This window comes from Helianthus annuus, chromosome 5 (genome assembly GCF_002127325.2).
Source record: "Helianthus annuus cultivar XRQ/B chromosome 5, HanXRQr2.0-SUNRISE, whole genome shotgun sequence".
NCBI classification, from domain to species: Eukaryota; Viridiplantae; Streptophyta; class Magnoliopsida; order Asterales; family Asteraceae; genus Helianthus; species Helianthus annuus.
This window is the reverse complement of record NC_035437.2, coordinates 22,000,504-22,010,238: the sequence shown is the minus strand read 5'-3', so window position 1 is coordinate 22,010,238 and position 9,735 is coordinate 22,000,504. Positions and strand designations below refer to the sequence as shown.

The 9,735-nt window shown below is 37.0% G+C and overlaps 1 long non-coding RNA gene across 1 annotated transcript; it reads right to left on the bottom strand.

Annotated features, from left to right (window-relative positions):
• Positions 1 to 7,917: 7,917 nt before the first annotated feature.
• LOC110938643 lies at positions 7,918 to 8,926 on the bottom strand. Its single transcript, XR_002591552.2, has 2 exons — positions 8,231 to 8,926; positions 7,918 to 8,136 (listed from the first exon to the last, which is right to left on the bottom strand). It is a non-coding gene; the product is annotated as an uncharacterized LOC110938643 (long non-coding RNA).
• Between the last annotated feature and the right edge of the window lie 809 nt (positions 8,927 to 9,735).

The window sequence follows — 9,735 nt, the reverse complement described above, 5'->3', positions numbered from 1 at the left end:
AGTACACGCCCGTCCGACCGACACGGTGTGAGGTTTGTCAAACCTAATAGCGCTATTAACTAATGACCCTCTCGCCATTGGCCCGACGATTAAGTCGATATAAAAATGAGGGACATAATGATAGAGTTTTGTCTAGTAAGTTTAAGATTGTTGTCCTACCCAAGGAGGACAAACGTACGTATTCTACCCGAGGAGAATACGCAGGGTTAATATTGGCATCCTACCCATGGAGGATGGAGGTACATATCCTACCCAAGGAGGATATATAGGTTCCGTTTTAATTCTTTAACCCATTCCCAACCACAGGGAATCCCATGCCTTAGAAAGTGTGTGAACTCACCTTGGTTTGCTCGGTTAGATTAGTTACTCTAATAATCAGGAATCAAGCACGTCCTAACAAGGTACAGATAACAATCAGTTTCACGTGCGTGCATAACACGTATCCTACGCACGGTTTATCTACTTATTACTTCTATCACGTACCACACAATTCTAATATCACACCCTGACTTTTGCGGAAAAATCATAGTTAAAAATACACTTGTAACACTTGTTAGAAAATATTTTCTAAGTGTTGGAATTTTTAGAAAATTTCGCCATAGTTTCCTTTGCAAATGGAGGTGTCCATGCCATTTAGCATACCATTTTCTTTTCAAAATAATCACAATAACCATCAACAAACAATTTACATCACCAAGAGCAAAAACTATATGCTTTATATAATAATCATGAACTTGATATTTCACAAAAACGCGTAGTAACTTGGTAAAGTGTTTAGTGGGTTTAGTTACCCTCCAAAGTGTGTTTACTTCTTTAAAAATCTCATTCTAGCAAAGGTTTGGTGTTTACAACTTGTAAACTCATTTTACGAAAATATTTATTTACAACATCTTCATGTTTTACTAGCCTTCCTACACTTATTTTATTTCCAAAAATAATGTAAGTGCAAGAAAAGTTATGATCTTTCAAAAATCGTCTTTTCAACTTGGTTTTTCTTGGAAAATCATACACAAGTCTTGGGTTCATAAGTTTACTAGTTCACTAGGTTTATTACTTTGTAAGAAAATCATTTTTACTTTCAAGTTCATGTTTAGTCTAGAAGATGATTATTTCATGAAAGCACATCATCATCTCCTAACTTGTTAAACCATGTTTTTAATCATGCTCTAACAAGTTCCATATGATGATCAATTATCATATTATCAAGAAATCAACCAGTAATCAACAACATATTCACAACAACCTCGTACTAACAACATTTCATCATATTTCATCTTTATGTTCAAGATTTATGTTCATGTCTTTTAGGGTTCTAGTGATAATCAACCTACTACATCTTTTAACCATTAAAGTAGAAGTAAACAAGGGTTATGAGAGATCTTACCACTAGCTTTAAGCTAGGGAAGAACACTAGTGGAAAAGATGATGAAAAGTGGATGATGAAAGAAAATGAGAAGGATTCTTCAAGATCTTCAAGCTCCAAGCTCCATGTATCACCTTCTAACACTTGAAACAAGCTTAAAAATAGAATGATGGTGGTGACAAGGTGGTGGTGGTGGTGGCGGCACAAGGGTGAGCCGAGAGGGAGAGAGAGATGTTGAGGGAGTTGGGTGAAGTTGTGAGATATGGAAGGATATGGAATGATCTTGCAAATCCTATGCTCCATACTTATAAGATTTCATTCTAATATTTTGTACAAAGAATCAAGCAAAGATCTAATAAAATATAGTGTCCAAATCTTGGGAGGTGAGGTGGTGAATTTGGTGGGTCCCTTGGTGACCGAAAATAGGGCATGGGGGGTTAAGTGAAATTTTTGATGGTAAGTAGGTAAGTAATAGTTCAAATCCAAGTATAAGGTTACATGTTTTGGTTAGTAGATATCTAGTGGGTGTTATGGTGTACGGGGATCATAACTAGCCCAGAAATAATTAAACAATGTTTCTTGCAAAATTTTGGTGTCCCGGGTAATGCCCGGTTGTTCGGTTAGATACCGTTTCATTAAAGTGCTAAGTTATTCCGTATAGTGTCTTTTATGTAACTATTTGTTACACTTTTAATTCTCAACACTTAGGAAAAGCATACAGGACCATTTAGTCAATTTTCTGCATAATACTAGTTTGTTAAAAAGCTGACTTTTGCTGAAGAATGCAGAAATCATAAAGTAGTTACGTCATCAGTTGTAATTAAGCACAGTCATTAAGCATAATTTAATATTAATTAATCGTACGGATACGTGTAGTTACGAGGGTTGTCACAGGTAAACTGGATGATGAAGGGTTTAATGTTCATTTTGAGGGTGGACAATGGAAAGTGATCAAAGGCAATTTAGTGATTGCCAAAGGAAAGAAGAGAGGCACTCTATACATGGCAGAAGTTTCTGCGGAAGGTGTTCATGCAATGACCACCGGTCTGAGTCCATCAAATTTATGGCACAACCAACTCGGACACATGAGCGAGAAAGGATTGAAGATGTTGGCTCAGAAAGGAAAGTTTCCAGACTTGAAGAAAGTGGAAACTGAATTTTGTGAACCTTGTGTTCTTGGAAAACAAAAGAGGGTTACTTTTGTGAAGACAGGGAGGACACCGAAAGCTCAAAAGTTGGATCTTGTTCACTTCGATGTATATGGACCAACTTCAGTTTCATCTCTAGGAGGCTCGAGGTATTATGTTACCTTCATCGATGATTCAACATGCAAGGTATGGGTATATTTTCTTAAACATAAATCTGGTGTATTTGATGCTTTTAAGATATGGAAATCTGCTGTTGAAAATGAAACTAATTTGAAGGTAAAGTGCTTAAAGTTGGACAATGGTGGTGAATAAATAAGCAAGCAGTTCACTGACTATTGTGTTAAGGAAGGGATAAAGATGATCAGGACAGTTCCCGGAACTCCTCAGCAGAATGGTGTAGCTAAGAGAATGAATAGAACTCTAAATGAGAGGGCTAGAAGCATGTGGCTAAATGCCGGGATGCCCAAGACATTCTGGGCCGATGCAGTTAACACTGCAGCCTACTTGATTAACCATTCACCAACCGTTCCCTTAGATTTCAAGTTGCCTGAAGAAATGTGGCAAGAAAAGGAGGTAAGTCTCGAACACTTACGACTCTTTGGTTGTAGTGCTTACGATTTGTTAGAAGCTGGTGACAGGGATAAGTTAGACTCAAAATCCAAGAAGTGCACATTCATTGGTTATGGGTCAGAACAAATGGCTTACAGGCTTTGGGATAATGAAGGCAGAAAAGTAATCAGAAGCAAGAATGTCGTCTTTAATGAAAACAAATTGTACAAAGACAGAAACACCAAAGGACCAGAAATTCAGAAAGAATATGTTGAATTTGAAAGTGGTGAAACAAGAAAAGAAGCTTCAGTCGACATTCCAGAAAATGGGAATGAGTCAAGCGACAGTAGGAGCTTAGGGGATGATTCTAGTAATGATTCTGAAGAAGAAGAAGAAGAAGAAGAAATTGCTTCTCAAACTCCAGAATCCCCAGAAACACCTCAAGTTCAACCAAGAAGATCGTATAGAATCACTAGACCTCCAGACCGATACTCACCATCAGTCAACTACATACTTTTGACAGAAAATGGTGAACCCCAGTGTTACTCTGAAGCTATAGGGTTGAAAGATTCATTGCAGTGGGAGTTAGCAATGAAAGATGAGATGAAGTCGCTTGAGAAGAACAAGACCTGCCACTTAACAAAGCTTCCAATTAGGAAGAAGGCTCTTCAGAACAAATGGGTTTTCAGGGTCAAAGATGAACATGATGCTACCAAACGGTACAAAGCAAGATTAGTAGTCAAGGGATTTCAACAGAAAGAGGGAATTAATTTCAATGAAATGTTTTCTCCAGTGGTGAAGATGACTACTATCAGACTTGTTCTCAGTATTGTAGTAGCAGAAGGCTTGCATCTAGAGCAGCTAGATGTCAAGACAGCTTTTCTACATGGTGATCTAGAAGAAGACATCTACATGACACAACCAGAAGGTTTTTTGGTTAAAGGCAAAGAAAACTTGGTGTGTAAGTTGAAGAAGAGTTTGTATGGTCTGAAACAAGCGCCCAGACAATGGTATCTAAAGTTTGATAACTTCATGGGAAGAGTTGGTTACAAAAGATGTGACAATGACCATTGTTGTTACATCAAGAAGTTCAAGAGTTCTTATATCATTCTACTACTATATGTGGATGATATGTTGATTGTAGGTTCAGACATGACAGAAATCAAGAAGTTAAAGAGGCAAATGTCTGAAGAGTTTGAGATGAAAGACTTAGGAGCTGCAAATTGAATACTCGAGATGAGTATTTCAGAAACAAAGATGGTTCTTTGACACTATCTCAAGAGAAGTACAACGAGAAAGTGTTAGAGAGATTCACCCTTAAAGATGCCAAAATCAGAAGCACATCTTTGGGAAGTCACTTTAAGCTTTCTAAAGTTCAGTCACCTAACTCAGATGAAGACAAAGCAGAAATGGCTAAAGTTTCATATGCATCGGCAGTTGGTAGCCACATGTATGAAATGGTATGCACGAGACCAGATGTAGCTCATGCAGTGGGAGTTTTTAGTCGGTTTATGTCTAATCCGGGAAGAGAACATTGGGAAGCAGTTAAATGGTTGCTGAGATACTTGAAGGGAACTTCAAAGATGGCATTGCATTTTAAGAGGAAAGATGTTATTCTGAAGGGCTTTGCAGATGCAGACCTTGGTGGTTGTAAGGAATCTTACAAAAGCACCACTGGATATGTCTTTACAGTGGGAGGCACTGCGGTAAGTTGGATGTCCAGACTACAGAAAAGTGTTGCCCTTTCAACCACAGAAGCAAAGTATATGGCAGTTGCTGAAGCAAGCAAAGAGCTTATTTGGTTGAAGAATTTTCTCAAAGAGCTTGGCAAGGAACAAGTTGATTGTGCACTATTCTGTGACAATCAAAGTGCAATTCACCTTGCAAAGAATCATGTCTTCCATTCGAAGACGAAACACATACAGCTGAGATATCACTTCATGAGAGAGCAAGTTAGTGAATGCACTCTGAGGTTGAAGAAGATCAAAGGAAGTGAAAATCCATCTGATATGTTGACTAAGGTTGTCACCTTAGAGAAGTTGAAGCTTTGCATAGCTTCAACTGGCCTTCAGGATAATTGAAGAGAAGGCCGAGTAACTAGGAATGTGCTAAGATCAAAAGTTTTTTACAGATATACTGATATACAGTTGAAGCACAGATGAAGATTATTCCGTGTCTTCAAGTGGGAGATTGTTGAGTGTGAATCCACTTAATCAAGTTGAGGTCAGAAAAACAGGATAAGAGGATAAAAAGCAGGGGAGAATCCAGTCTTCTCTGTGACCATTTTTTACGGATCTTGTTTTTGACTTTCTTCTTTGTTTTAATCTCTATATAAGAGAGTGATCTTGTGTCAGTTGATAGTATCACAAAGCAAATAAAACCTCCAAGTTACTGATAGTGGACGTAGGTCAGAACCAGACCGAACCACTATGAATCTTTGTGTTCTTGATTGTGAGCAGTGTGTGTGCGTGAGTTCTGTGTTGATTGTGTTCGTATAACCCGTTCGATCCCAACAGGGAGATGAGAAAGAGAAGAATGCGCAGTTTTAGACTTTTAAGGTTTAATTTACCCAAAAAACTATAGTATAAAAGGTAGCACTATAAGTAAATAACCTATAAGTATTTTCAATTAAGTTGCCACACTTTTTTTCCTTTTTAGGAGACTAAATTCGGATCCAGTGGCGCCTAAAAAATCCATCATCCACTTGTATGAGCTATTTAAAAAAAAGATGACTGAAGCCTATGGTATTAACCAGTGGGATGGTGACCCAGGTGGGGTATACCCACTAGGTGGAAGTTAAAGAGAAAAATGTGAGGCTCATGGTATTTCCCATAGGGACAACGACTTGGTGATAATGCCCTCTGAGTTGAATATAGAAAAAAATTGATAAAGCTCATAATCATCATCCATCATTCCATCAAAATTTAATTTTAAATACATAAGGGTTATTTATATAAAGTGGTAGATTTTTAATCTTTACCTTATAAGCTTGATATGGGATTAGGTGGATTTATAGACCTTAAGTGTGAGACCCTTAGATTGATTGTTAACTTGAACATAATGCTAGCATGAAAAGAGCTTAATGAGTTGGCGGTTGGGTTTAAGTGGATAACAATACCGGTAATCGTGGTTTATGTGTTAATATATCTGAAATTAAGTAATCTAAAGTTTTTGGAAACAATCTATCCTAGTTATGATTACATTGCATATTTTTCGGGACGAAAAAGGTTTAAGTGTGCGGATATTTGATATGCTCTAATTATACATATTTTTACATAATATTTCCTACACTTTAGAGTAGCTTTTAGGTTAATTTTGGGTGAATTCTACTCATAATTGGTTCATATTTGAATTAGAGATAACGAGCTAAGGGGCTGTTTGGCAATATCTGAATGGTTAAGTGTTGAACCAGTAAGAGGTCTGAACTATTAAGAGCCTGTATAATGCTTAACCGTTCAGAGTCAAACATCTGACCAATTCAGATTAGAGGTCTTATCCATTCAGACTCTGTATAAATCTTAACCATACAGAGGCAAATGTCTGAACCATTCAGAGATCTGCTCGTGAAACAAACAGTCTGAATCATTAAGTGCTGAACCAGTAAGAGGTCTGAACTATTAAGAGAGGTCTGAACCATTAAGAGCCTCATTAAAAGGTAAACAAACAGCTAAACTTGAGACCAATGAGTAGATAATTAAATAAATTTTATATTAAAGTGTATATTGTAGTAATATTATTAATTTAACTTGAGTGAAATTATTTGATTTGGATTTGAAATTATCTAAACAAATATTATAATCGTTTTTAATAGCAAAATCAACAAGGAAAGCTACTAGGAATTATGTGGTGGTGCTAGGTGACGTAGAAACAAATTCATAAATTGTGGCATCAAAACAAAGAGTAAAGGCCGTGGATTAATAAACAAGGAATAGAGACTTGCCGGACGACGGATATTGGCTGGATACCCACTACCTTCAAATTCAATTGAATTTTATTTTGGGTTGCTAGCATATCTTGAGCCCAAGTCACTCATCTTTATTGCCCACCAAGCCAGGCCCAACCCACTTTTATAATAAAAAACATTAGGCGGCTGCTATTAGGAGATCGTACAAAAGGGCGGCTGCCAAGGTGGATATTTCTATTTCTATTATATTATATTATATTATATTATATTATATATATAATAATAACAATTCATGAAAGGTCTTATGAATAGTGGTTCTTTTATTTTTTTTCTTTTAATCTTTTATGCTTTTTGACTTTAGTGGTTTTTTTTTCTTTTTCATTGGTATAATTGGAACCGGTATTGACATTCGCTTTTATCTAATTTTGTTGTTATGATTTTTGATTAACAGAGCTAATAACAACCAAACTCACCGCATGTATCACGGGGGAAAACCTATTTTTTAATTTGTATTATCTAAACCAGTATCGATATTCGCCTTTATGGTTTAGCACGGGGAACAGTCAAATTCCAACCGTGTCGCGCAGGAGGAAAAACCTATTTTTTTAATTGGTACCATCAATATCAATATTCGTCTTTTTTTGGCTTCTGATGAGTCGAGCCGATAACGACCGTCACACCACGTAAGGCTGGGAAAAGCGATCATACTCCCGCCACGTAGTGCAGGGAAAAACCCGGTATCGATATTTACTTTTAGGGCTCGAGCCGATAACGACCAAAGTCACGCCCCGTAGCACGGAGGAAAAACGATTAAATTTCCCCTGCGTAGCGCAGAGAAAAAAACCTAGATGTTCCTAAAGTATGTAAGCTTTGACGCTTTGTAACATGTTCTCACCAGCAAGAGAAGTGTTATTTGCTTAAGAAAAATGCAGCCATTTTTCTAACATGTTCTAACCAGTAAGAAAAGTGTTATTTGCTTAAAAAATGCACAGCCATTTTAAGTAATAGAAGTGAAGATCGTGACCATAACGATGTCTTGGATCGATCTGTATACATAATATATAAACAATGTTAGAAAAATCATGTAAAACCACGGTTTCCACTACCGCCTCAAGCCAATGCTGCAAAGCAAGCTTCTGGGCCTAACAATTCTTTAATAACCCTTTCCCAACCTGCAAAAATCAATAACGATGTCTTAGATCGATCTTTAATAACCCTTTGTTTGTATAATTATATTCAATCGTATATTTTTGGTTTTGAATATACCTTGGCAGCTCTTGTATATAACAATTTACGTCGCAGCTTATGAACAGTACCCTAATTGGTCAATTTTTGCATCTTATTTACCGTTATGCCATGAAGTGAAGATTTGATATTTAAGTTTTGACCACTAGATTTTGTTTTTTTACATTATGAGCACTCATTCATATCGGCTTTTAACGCGTGTCAACCTTGTACAGATTTATTCTAGGTTTTAATGATCCTTCAACTGATTTCACCACCACAGCACCTAATCGTCCTCCTTGCTTAGCCGATTTCCCACCGTTACCGGCATCGTCGTCGATGTTTCTTCGCCGCCGGTGACTGTCACCGCCAACATCACCACGACACCACATCATTGTTCTCCTCGCTTACCGCCATCGAATGCCGGCGTCGTGACTGTTCCGCCGGCCAGATTTGCAACAACAGCTTACTATGCTGGCACCGTCACCAACCAACACCACCGCTGCCGACTTGACGGAAAGTTAGGGGAAACAGAGCTGTGTTCGCTGTACTGCTATACCGGCGGTGAGAGTGGTGTTTTTATACGCCGCCGGCAGTGACGATGAAGGCGTTGGAGTGTCTTGCTGGAATAGAGAAAGAGAGAGTGAGACGTTGAGTATTAAGTTTAGTTTATGAATATGATTCAAGTCCGTGTTATTAATTTAATAAATTCATTTTAGTTGTAATAAAATTAATGTTGCTTAAATTAACTTTTGAAGCGACTTTTATATAATCATCCTGAATTATTAAGGAAGTAATTTTTTATACTTATTCATTTGTTATATAACTCAATATTGTTTTAAAGATTAAATATTTGCCTAACTAGTTATATTATATTTTGTTTTTATTTATGGTTTAACCATAACAAGTGGGTATGATCATGTGTTACTAGAATAGAGCACGGCGTAGTAAACCGAACACATGTAAGTATCGTTTTTGTCATATTACAACCTTATTTTTTGGGTTTTAACTTTCGATTGTTATATTATGCGTCAGCATTGTACCGGGACCATAACGAACCAACTGGTGCCGATCGAATTATCATTGCGTCCCTGCCGCAACGCGCGGATTAAATAAGTAGTTATTAATATTTGGAGTGGGGGTTCTTTGGGGGACGTAACGAACAAGGATAAAAAATATATATATTCGCAAAAAGACGGACGCATACGGGAGGCAAAAATATCAGACGCACGCAAATTACCTAGAGACGCACGAAGACATCAGCTCTTGGACGATTGGAGGTGAACTAATTAAAAGAAAGTGACTAGTTTGGGATCAAGATTCGGGTCAGGGTTCGTAATGTGTTTGTTTCAATTTTTATATCTCTATATTATTTGAAACGCATGAACATGATTTATTATTTATTTGCGACTTGTTTTTTTTCTTGATTATGTCGCTTAGCTAGACCTTTTATATGATTTAATGTTTTTAATATTCGGTTTTGACTAGTGATTAAATTGTGATGATTTACATATTTCTCTTTTGTGATTGTTTATGAATTTGTATGC